Below are 12,368 nucleotides of genomic sequence, written 5' to 3' on the forward strand. Positions count from 1 at the left end.
AACTGTGGCCCATGGGTTGTATCATGCCCGTTTTGACTGAAACAAAGATGGTGAATATTCAACTTTACAATTAATGCCAAATTGCCACCAATTTATATACCCACCAGCAGTGCACTCAAATCCCATTTAAATTATGTCTCAGCACTCTGTATTATCATACTTCTTAATTTTTGTCCATTTGGTGGTAGAAATTGATATCTAAGACGCATTTGATTACTACTAAGATGATTTTTTGAGACAGTTTCTTGAAATATTTGTATCTGTTTCTTCTCTGAAATTCGCAGTGTAAAATCTTGATACATTTATTCTATTTGGTTTTTATCTTTTTCTTTTTTGGCTTGTAGAAATATCTCATATGTGGTTACTAATCCTTTGTTAGTTATATGTGTTGCCAATACCTTCTCCTACTGGATGGTATAAAGGAGGAAAAACAGGTTATTCTTTCAACCTCCCAAGGTTTTTCTTTCAACTTTCATAGCTAGGACTCCTATAACAAAAGACTGATTAACAAGAGAAAAGCATACAAATTTTTTTTTTAATATAAGTTTATGACACATGGGAGACTTCATGACAAAATTAAGACCTAAAGCAACAATTAAACCTGAGTGTTTTTTCAAAGCAGTTTTGATGAAGGGTAGACAGTCATAGAGAAATATGATAGGGAAAAAATTGTGAGATAAGTGTGGTAAACTGGGGGGAATTAAGCAAGGCCTGTTTGTTCAGATTCTTCTCTGTGTCCCTTCATCTTTGAAAATGCGGATGCTTCTTTCCTCTGGATATAAGGTGGACATCTCTCATATGAATATGGGTCTTATGACCTGCTTCAGGGGAAAGGGGTGGGACAAGGTCAGAGAAACCCCCAGCTTCTTTTTGTCAATTTTTTTCGGCTTAAAATATCCAGTGGGCCAAGGTACCATATTTTGGGGTAATGTTTCCTAAACCCCATCAGTGGCTTTTCTTCTCTATTCATGGTATCTTGGTAAATAGTCATTTTTAATTTTAATGATGTCAAATATATCAATCATTTTTTTATGGTTATTGCATATTGTCTAAGAAGCCCTTTCCAACCTGAATTCATAAAAACATTCTTTTTTCTCTAAAAGTTTTAAAACTGTGCATCTCATATTTAATCCTGCATGATCTAGAATTGCTTTCTGAGAATGATGTACAGTGGAAAGTTGTCTCGGATCCTCCTCTCTCCCCGCATAAATATCCAGTTATCTGTGCACAACTTTTGAACTGATCTAATGATCTACAAAGCCGCTTCTGTCCTATATCAAAATGACTTAAATAAATGAGTCACTTTTTGGATTTTCCATTATTTTCCAAAAAGAAACAGATCTACTTTGAGCTGATATTACACGGTTTTAATTTACTATAGCTCTATAATATGTTGTAATATGAGAGTACTTTTAAAAAGTTCATGGAAAGATTTGTATTATCTTTTAATTCTATTTTTCCACAAACTTTTTGAAGTACCCTTGCACATGATGGGCGTGTTTCCATGCTAGTTCTCTTCTTGAGCATCTTAACTCTTCCTTATATTTTGCTCTGGTTAACTTCTTCAGTTCTAAAGTCCAGCTAATAATTTATATCTTTCGTCAAATATGCTATAAGCTCGAACAAAGAATTATTTTAAAATTTGAACCATTATGCTTTTTCTTCCATTGGTAAATGGTTCTTTGTTTAGTTACTCCTGATAGCATCTTATTAAATTCATGATTTGCACTGTTTCTTTAAATGTTTTGTGCACAGCTATTTTGTATTTTACACTTGACAGTCCCAACACCTGCAGTCCTTAAAGGATTTAGATTTGTTTTTTCTCTCACAGTAAGTTACTTTCAAAAATGCTTGGTGACTTCTGATTGTGAGTTAATTCCTTTATGTTAGTCTGTGGGAATCCTGCATGCCTAAATTGATTATCATTTGATCTAAAAAAAGAATCTGCACCTTCTTCTACCAGTGGCCATGAGTACCACAGGACTCAGACCACTTCTGCCAGCATTATATGGCAGTCCCAGGCTAGAAAACCCTCTTATGACCAACTGGAATATTGGTGTGTCAAGGGCAATACTAAAGTATTTCAAAGAAGCTCATGGAAAGGTTCATATTATCTTTCAATTATATTTTTTTCATGAACTTTTTGAAGTACCCTTGTAAAGCTTTAGCATGCCCCTTCAGGGAGGACCAACCCTTCTTTCTGCCTATTGCTTACTGTTCTACTGGGTCCTTAAGAGATTTCTCCCATAGCCACTGTGAGTCCAGCAATGGATCTAAAAATGTGTCCTATCCATGGTAGAGTTGTTCTGCAGAGATCCTCAGAGCATCTAATCTGTCAGGTTTCCAGAATTAGAAGTCAAATTGTGGATCATATGTTCTTAATTTTTCCCATACTACCTTAACTACCCTCTCACCTCTAAACACCAGTTATTTATTTTCTCATAACCCACATATAAAATTGAGCTGCAAGTAATTTTCAGTAAGTCTACAACTACCCTAGATTGGGAGCAATTGAGGGCAGAGATATAATTTCATTCATCTTTTTTATGTCCATTGATTTACACAGTGAACAACACATTTTGAGTATATTCATCTAATGAATAAATAACAGAAAATGCTCATAATTTGTCAAGGTGTGCTACCTACATAAGAGCATATATCAACTACAATATACTGTTTAAAGTTTTAACATTTTTGAAACAAACACATTGATACTAGGGGTTAACTGAACTAACATGAAATTTATAACTTTTTTTAAGAAAAAATTCTGCTCTACATAATATTAATTGGTAAAAACAAACAAACAAACAAACAAACAAAAAACTTTAACATATCTAGAAAAACACCAATAGGAAATGTGCCAATCAGGTGGCATTAAGGTATTTTAAGGAATTTTTGCTAAAACAAAACCATTGATCTGGGTTTGAATTACAACTTTGCCACTTACTAGTTAGGTGAACTTGGGCAAGTTATTTAACCACTGTTCCTCATTTTTCTTATTGGTAAAATGGAGATGATAAAATACCTACCTTCTAGGTTGATGTAAAGATTAAATATGTTAAAATATGTAAAGTGCTTAGGACAATACCGGCTACTTAATAAAGCTTCAGTAAGTGCTAGAGTATATATAGTTAAATTCAAATAAAATTCTCTTTACAAATCTAGATTTCTGAATCACAGATATTTTGACTTATAAGCAGCATTAGATGGAAAGAAGTCTAATTTCTAAAAATACAGAGATACTAATTTGTTATTATTCATCATTTAGCACTTATCTTTTGAATTCTTGATGGGTACAAAACACTGTACCGGGCTAAAAAACCTCCAGAAAGATGAACAAGTGCTCTTCCTTCAGAATGTGTATAAACTAGAAGCAGAGCTATGATAATGACCTGAATGACTGCACTTATTAGCAGATTATGGAAAGTACTGCAGAAGAGGCACAACAGGGCTTCTGCTCAGGGGGATCACATTGTATCTGGTTGGTTGACATCCTAAAACATTTCCTAGAATCATTCAACACAAAAGCCCAACTCTGATTTTCAGTTAAAGAAAAGAACTCAGAAGAGGTAACTGGCTTTTTTATAGTCACAGTATTTGTTCTGACACAATTAAAAATACAGACCATTCTTCCTGACTCCCATCTGGCACTTTCACTTGGGAGAAATGTGACTAGCCACCTGAATTAGAAGTATTTTTTACCACTGTCTTCTAAGGGGGTGGGGTGGGGGGCCCGCAAAAATATAATAGCAGTACCAACCTCAGCCACTACCAAACAAAAAGAAAGGAAAAGTTGGAGAAAGAGAAATACAAATAAATTGTCAGTCATATCAAATCCTTTCTGGGGAAAAAAAAAAAAAAAATGCAGACTTGTGTGGATAGATGGATGGATGAAATAGGGGATGGTTCTTACAGGAAGTCATAAAAGTAAATTTTTTTAAAAAAGGAAAACATATATTCCATGCCTCATTTTAAATACATGAAGGTGGCATTTTTTTCCCATTGTTTCTTTCTTTTCATTAATTAAATAAATCATTTGTTGCCCCTGTCATGTGCACAGCACATTTGCAGGCTCTGAAGAATCATCACTGAACAAGACAGAATATCTCTGCTCTCATATAGATTGCATACCTGCGCTGGGAAGCAAATGATACACAAGTAACAAACATCACTTGATAGTGAGGCGTTCTATACTGAGAATCAAAGCAGCAGGATAAGACAGAACACCTTGGTAACCACGTTAGATTTGGAGGTAAGGGAAAGACCTTTCTGAAGAAGACATGAGGTAGATGGTGTGGCTTTTGACTGAGATGTGGAGGAATTTATCATATCAAACCGCGAAAAAGCTTGAAAATGCCTTCTCTATATACGAGGCACCAAAGGAGTTTAGCGACTGTGGAGCTGTTAAGTTGATAACCAAGATTTTTTTCCCAACCTCAAACAATAAAGGAGATTGGAGAATAACAATAGAATGGAATTAAAAATTAACTTGGAGAATTCAAAAACATAGTAGTTAAATAATATAATATAACTCATTATTATATTAATAATAATTGCATAAATGTGGGACCAGCTCATTATTCCCATAACCCTAGGGAATAATGAGCGGGTCTCCCATTTATGCTAAAGGTAAAGGAAGAGGAAAGGAAAGTGTAAATGATAAGGAACTACATCTTCCACATATGGATTGTTACATGTGGAACATCCAGGTAGTCATGGTCTATTAAGAGTAAAATAAGTAGAGCTGAAGAATACTGGGAAATAAGTGAAATAATTAAAAAACAAATGATGCTGAATCATGTATCCATACACAGTGCTTATAGCAAAGTAGACTAAACCTGAATCTTAAAGGGAAATGTTTATAAAATGATAAATGTGAGTAGGAGGAAAAAGCTTCATGATAATGCCACTGACATTTTTTTCCCCCACAAGGTATAGAATCAGAAAAGTCTCTTCCTCAAGGAAAAATCTGGAATATTAAAATCCAGGCACTGCATGTAATTAAAAGGCAAATGCACTTGACATTTTTGTTGGCACAAACTCAGAATGCCAGATCTGGACAAGTCATCCAAACATGCTGTTCAAAGCAAAAACAAGAAAAAAAAAAAAACCCACATCTGAAGGTAAAATAATTTGAATATGAGATAAAAATAGAAATCAAACAAAATCTTTAATAGTGCTCAAATTATAAGAATGTGATGTCATCTAAAATAATAAAGATAACCCAACTTTTAACCTATTTCTACTGTTCTTATTTGCAAACTGAAGGGTTAAGACTAGCTGCTTTTTGGATTGCTTTTAGTTATAAATTCTACTTTCATTTTCAGCAGGCCATTTTCCACTAGGGCTTGGATAATTCATTAATCTGGCATATCTCAGGAGAACACACAACATGGTTTAAATCATATTAATAGAGGTTGCACTGCCATTTTCACAGGTGTTTATTTACTAAATTAGAGACTGCCTTAATATTGAACGGGGGAGCCAGATTAAAAAATGATTTTGAGTTCCAGCTTTTCCAAGTTAATTTAGTAGAAAGTCTACATTATTAATAAATGTTTTAGAATTTGAGATTGGTTTTTAATCCTAAAATATCCTTTGGCTTTGAGTGAATGAACAGACAGGACCCACAATTTTGAATGGTTCTTGATCATGCAAAATTATCTAATGGCTACATTTCACAATTTTTAATTCTCAAAGTATCTAGCAAATACATATCCACGGTACTTTAATGGGCTACAGTTTGTACACTTGTAGGCAATAAACATTTTTTACATTCAAAGCCTTCCCCTTGTCTAAACAGGACCCTTTCAATAAGAGAATTCGATCTCTTCCTTGAAGCCATCTACGGCCCTTCTATTCCCCCATGGTCTTCTGAATCCCTGTGTGCTTGTTGGTTCCATTTCGGATTGTACTCTGCATCACAGCCTAGTAGAGGAAAGGTGGAATTTTAGGAGAAGCAAGGGTTTCTGAAGTTATCATTCACTGATATATAGATTTGAATCTCAGTTTCTTCATCAATTTCTTAGGAATTTGTGTGGCCTAAACACAGATGTGGAAATCAGCACTCATCTTTAGAGAGCAGAGGCTGACCTCAGACACCGCCTGTCTATTTTTATGATGTAAAGTCTTTCTCTACGTGAACTAACTTCTGACCTTGAATTAACACCTTCCTGAAGTCAAATTTTGTCCATCTGACCTCTCAGGAGGCTAGATTCACAGTCTCAGCCCCTCCTAAGTTTCTCTACCCCCCTTCAGGCCTGGGCCTGGTTCTGCCACCCTTTTATTCTCACCATTCCTATTACCTTCACCACGGAATTTGCCCCCGGCATGTTCCTTATTTTGCTATGGTTTCCCACTAAAACTCGGTTGGGAAGTATTCTTTTCCGAAATGTGATAAAAACAAAGAAACAATCACTTTTTGTCTAACAGATTTTTTAATTGAACTATTTGATCTCTTATTTTTAACTTAAATAGAGAACATCTCTAGCGCAATCAGAAAATTCAGACTTCAGTCTCTGTCAATCATATTATTTTTCTTTACCAAATAGGCATTTAACCTACTCCTGCAGTTCAAAGCCACTTAAATATTCCAAGTCATAACAGTAACTCAATCCTTAAGCTCATAACATTTCAACCCATATATATGAGCACACTAATATAATTCCCTGTAAGAGCTGTGTAAACATCTGGACAAATCTTATCCTATCACATCACCATGTACTTCAGGAACTGAATGTCTACTCTAAGCACATGACCACAACTACTTGCATTGTGATAGATGGTGTTCTCAATATAAGATTATGTTGCTATGGCATCAGTAAACCACGATCTGATGAATCCTCTTGATTACCAGGAACAATTTCAAGAAAAATGAAAAGATTAATGGTCCCTATTATATTTTACATTTATAATAAATGTAAATTCAGTATCAAGTATGAAAATTAATAATTTAGTGTTTTTTTAGTGTACAAACAAGAACTACATTTTAAGTAATCTCTGATAATTTCCAGAATTTATCAGTAGACTTTACAGCATCACAACTGTAGTTTTTTAATTCATTAACATGTACCAATGGAATAAATATAAGAAAATAAAATGTAAACTGTCATGTTTACCTTTTTAACTAAGGTTACACATGGCTCTAGTTTATTTTGCAGTATAATAAGAATATTTTGACATATGTGGAATAAATTCTACAAAGCTGAATTTGCCAGTTCTTTTATATTCGATTATCTTTAGTTATTTCTAAATCCCCAACAAACAGTGAAACATAGTTTTTTTCATTCTGCACATATGAACTTGGCTGACAACAAAAATTTGCATAAGATGCTCTCCCTATGAAAACAAGCTTTGTTTTCCTTCATTAGTTTGTATGACTTCATATTCCAACGTCTCTGATTCAGATTGGGTTTTTTTCCAACTTTTATCATATCAAAGTTATTTAAGATGAACCTCAAAGGAGACAACACATCTTATAAATCTTTTTGTTAAATTGTCCTACCATACAGTGGAAGAACAAGTAGACACATAAAAGCGAAGATAAAAATCAATGGTTTGAAGGTTAGAAAACCCTGGTTCTATCCCAGCTCAAATAAGAGAAATGCTAACTAAACATCCACACCTCAAAGAAAAGGTCATGAAATAATTTTCTGTGTATATATTAGTTTCCCATGGCCACTATAAAAAAAATTACCACAAACTTGGGGTCCGAAAACAATGCACATTTATTCTGTTAAAGTTCTGGGAACCAGAAATCCAAAAGCAGCATCACTGGGCCAAAATCAAGATGTCTATGGGGCTACAACACTCCCTCCTAAAAGGTCTCGAGGAGAATCGCTTCCCTGCCTCTTCCAGCTATTGGTGGCTATTGATATTCCTTGACTCGAGGCAACATTACCCCAATCTCTGCCTCTGTGGTCACGCTGCCTTCTCCCTCCTGTGTGTGTCAAATCTTCCTCTGCCTTAAGGATATATGTGCCTGGATTTAGGGCTCACTCTGTTATCTAGTATTATCTCCACATGTCACAATCAATCCTATACATAACCACATCGGCAAAGACCTCTTTTCCTTAAAAGATAATGTTTACAGTTTCCAGGGATTAGAACCTGATATCTTCAGATGGCCATTATTCAGTCTACTAAAGTCTATATGCTTTGCAATGTGTTTTAAATTATATATTTCAAAGTACATACTTAAAGTAATGAAGAGAATCCTAGGAGATCTAATTGATAAGAAAGAGAGAGAAGTAAGTGATGACACTGAGTGGTAATGAACAAGGGAAGACAAAGATGATCATGTGCCGTATCTGACAGGTCTTGGTAGGCAGGTCTCCTTCTCTTCATGTCCCACAGTTCTGTTATTTGCTTTAACTGCCAACAGAACCTCTTGTCATTCTCCACTCACCCATACAAATAATAGCTGCAGAAGGCCCTACGACTTGGTTCAAAAATTCTTTACTCTACTGCATTTACCACTGTGTCAAATGGTCTTTCCTTTACATCAGGTAAAATAACATAATCCAGTCATAACAGCTGTATCCCAACAACTGAATCACTCCCTGTATCAGGAAAAATGTGAGTCAGGAAAAACTACTGTGTGATCCGAGACAAGTCACTGTGTTTTTGAGACTGGTTTTCTCATCTTTAAAATGAAATAGATCATTCTTGTTCTCTCGGTTTATTTTGGAGATTATGAAATATGTATTTAAAGTACCTGGAGGTGCCTGGCACATAGCAGAAACTTATTATAAAGTTATTAGTATTACTATTACAGAGTAAGAAATTATTGGCTTGCAGCACATTATCATACATTGGACGAGATTACATAATTTTGAAAAAATATAATAAGTATTCCTTTTGTATAGTGTGTCTCATGTTATAGTCCTTTTTTGTCTGTTTTTAATGGAACAGGGATTCAGGAATAGTTGAAGACGTTATTACTGATTTTATATCATTCTCCTTCCCACTATGGTGAGTAAAACATATCATCGATATTGAAATTGTTGTTGACCCAACACTCTAATCAGTGTCCCATTTCATTTACTTTATATCTGTTAAACTATTTAGTAAATATTTTGAACACCTGCTGTACTAGCTGTTTAGGGAGGTTTAAGTCTAATCCATGCCTTGCTTTCATGGAGCCTGCAGGCTAGAAGGGGAGAAAGACATTAAATGATTATCTTTTATTTCAGTGCTACATAGGAAAATGACAACTTACCCCTTTGCTCAGAAAACTTTTGGTTTCTTGATGGACCTCACCACTTACCTTGTAATTTACAACAATTACTTGTTTGGGCCCATTAATGTACACAACTAACACACACTTTCACTGGCAAGAGGAAAAACACCCATCCTCAGGTGGTGACTGACGTATTTTTACTATTTCTTACAATAATGTATATATCAATTCCTTTAAAAGCAGACTCTACTAGCATGTTTCCCACTAGACAGGACAGTTTGCCCATCTAACCAACAGCTATTCACTGCCTGATTAGCTATTTTGGTAATAATATGAGTCAAGCAGTGTAGTTATTACATAAAAAATAAATAAGATAGTACCCACATTCAAAGAGTTCAGAGTCTTTCAGGAAATTGCGTGCCTAAAAGTCAAACTGACCTTTAAAAAATTTTTTTCACAGCTTTCTCTGTTGAATGATCATTTAAGGGCTTCATAAATGCCTAGTTCTTCTAACATATTATTATTATTTTATATACATTTATATATATAATACATTATATCTAATATATTATTTCAATTAACTTTCGCAAGCACCTATGAGGTGCTTTGTTGTATTTTCTTTTATAGATAAGGATGAGAATACTGAGGTTAGTATCACCTCTTTCCTAGTCTACACTGTAGCAGTTCCATTACTGAAGTTTCTGACTCCATGTTCTGCTCATCCCCAACCTATCTGTAGCATTAACGTGTGGTTTTTCTAAAAACCCAAATATGATCCTATCATTATCCTGGTTAATAGCCTACAAAGCTTTCAGGAAAAATGAAAATGGGGAATATAAATTATAATAAACACATTATTTATGACAATATTTAGCCACTTTATGTGGGGAAAGCTCATGGTAAAATAGTAACTACAAATTATAAATCACAATCACTGCAATTATTTGATTTTAAAAAAGCAAAATGGTAATAGTTGTTTAGGATATTGCTGCAGAAGACCTTTTAAAGATAGTATATTAATTTTTAAAGCAGAGGAGAAAATGAAGCCTTAAAGCACTTTTGATAGTTCCCCCCCACCCCCAAGATAAAGTCAATGCTGTCTTACAGTCCTTTCACAATTCTTTATCAGCATACCTTTTAGCCTAATTTCTTATCAATTCCTCTATGTATCTTCCTGAACATTCCATTAACTTTCATGTCTACATACCTTAGCTCATGCTGTTCCCTATGCAGATATGGCTTCTGGTCTTTTCCACTACCTCACCTTTAATATCATTTTGTATGGAATTCTGTTTCATGTCTGGGCACACTGTGTGAAATTATTACCTCATTTATAAGGTTCTCCTACTATTCACAACTTACTGAAAGCATGGACCACATCTTATTGATATTTTCTCAGTGCCTAGCATAGGAAACATGGCAGAGAGTAGGTTGATTTAATATTTTTATAAACTTTCATAAGTGAGAACATTTTTTGTTTGATATGATGCTTTGATACTTACCAATTTAAGGTTAGGACATGAAATGTATTCCATTTGAACATTACCATAATCTTACTCCTTGTCTGGTTAAGACAAGGGCTACTGCGAGGCTAATGTCTCAAATCCTGCTCACAGCACCAATTGTCTAGCTCTTAATCCTGTTTGTGAGGCCAATTGTAAAGCTAGGTGACCACGGTAGTTGTCGCAGCTCTTTTACCTGCCAGTAATCCTGCACCGACTGGGCCGATGGTTGAGCTAGGGCTGGGTCTGGAGCTCCCAGACCCCTCAAGCCCATTCACAGACTGGGTCACAAACCTTTCACATGCCAGGCTGGGTCACCAGACCCCTCCATGCCAGGCTAGGTCACCAGACCCCTTCTTGCAGATCTATAAGCTAGGCAACCAGCCACATGGTCCTTGGAAGCTGCAGGTCTGGAAAAGCATGGCTGCGCAGGGTGGGCGACCAAGGCAGAAAAACACCAGCCAAAGCAGTGCCACTGTGCAGGCGCAATTATTCCACCCCCACACACAATGTTACCGAAATACCCTGAACAGGCTCTGAGGTGAGGGAAGCCTGACCAAGTTGTTTCATTTTCCCAACACTCCCGAATTCTGCCATGCTCTAATTCTTCAGTGAACTAAGAATTCAGATTCAAAGTAAGGTTAGAATTTGCTGGACTGCTTATGACTTCAATTATGCATCTTCCACTATGAGCACTTGGCCAACTAAAGGTCAAATTTCTTTTTGCCCACTCTTCAAAATACTTGTGAGCACCGTGTTCCACATGTAACAGAAGGCAGGATCTATGCTTTCAAAAATATCACTAACTTAGGCTAAGATGCAAAGATTAAGATGCACAGGATTTGTTAAGGGAGTGCTCTCAGGTGAAAAGGAGAGGGAAGCAGGATAGGACAGGGAAAGGGCTAAGTAAGAAAGTATTCTCAGCTGGAGTCTAACTTCAGTCTGATCTCATGGAGAGCTGAGAGCATGAGTTGCCCCAGAGTTGATCTCACCTTGAAAAGAGGGAGGCAGCCTTTTGTCCCCCCCATGCCAGTTAGTCATTGGCTATGAGCTGATAGGGTTAAGAGGTGGGTGCATAAGTCCAGGGGCAAAGCAAATGCTTTTCACCTGAAGTTGATTCTGAAGAGAAGGGGGAGCTATGAGCCAATAGCAGCTAACACAAAAATTGGGGTTTTAAAAAACTTGGAAAAAGAGATCTGGCCAAAGCACCAGAAGTCACTAAAGTCACACAAAAGCATAACCTCCAAGTGACAGCATAATTGGCTCTTTAAAAAGAATATAAAGCAGCAAGAGACATTTGAAAGATAAAAATCATAAGATTTCTAACTTAACCAGCAGTGTTTTTAGCTCAACCAGGAGTCGTTCTTATTTATCTGTATATCCTGACATTATCTGTAGAAGGTCCTTAAAACCCAAGCCTTCCATTAGCTGATCTGTCATGTGAGACATGAATGTTTCTTAGTTCCTGCTCCTAGCTGTGCATCTTGAAATTGCTTCCTTGGATTATTTTAATCTTATCAAAACCTTCATATGTGTGACTCAAACTGAAAAAGAAGGGATTCTTCATTTCCACAGAGTAAGTCCTACATGGCTGATCAGATAGCAGTTGGATCTTTCTTTTAAAAGTAGCTCATTCTCTGTACAAAGCATATGCACATCACATTTGCTTATTTACCTAAGTCAGA

At 35.8% G+C, this 12,368-nt stretch overlaps 1 protein-coding gene across 6 annotated transcripts in view; it reads right to left on the reverse strand.

Moving 5' to 3' along the window:
• Positions 1-12,368, reverse strand: part of PTPRK (protein tyrosine phosphatase receptor type K) — a 558,957-nt gene that overhangs the window by 46,555 nt on the left and 500,034 nt on the right. The gene's annotated exons all lie outside the window — the stretch shown is intronic.

Source organism: Cynocephalus volans, chromosome 5, assembly GCF_027409185.1.
Source record: "Cynocephalus volans isolate mCynVol1 chromosome 5, mCynVol1.pri, whole genome shotgun sequence".
Classification (NCBI taxonomy): domain Eukaryota; kingdom Metazoa; phylum Chordata; class Mammalia; order Dermoptera; family Cynocephalidae; genus Cynocephalus; species Cynocephalus volans.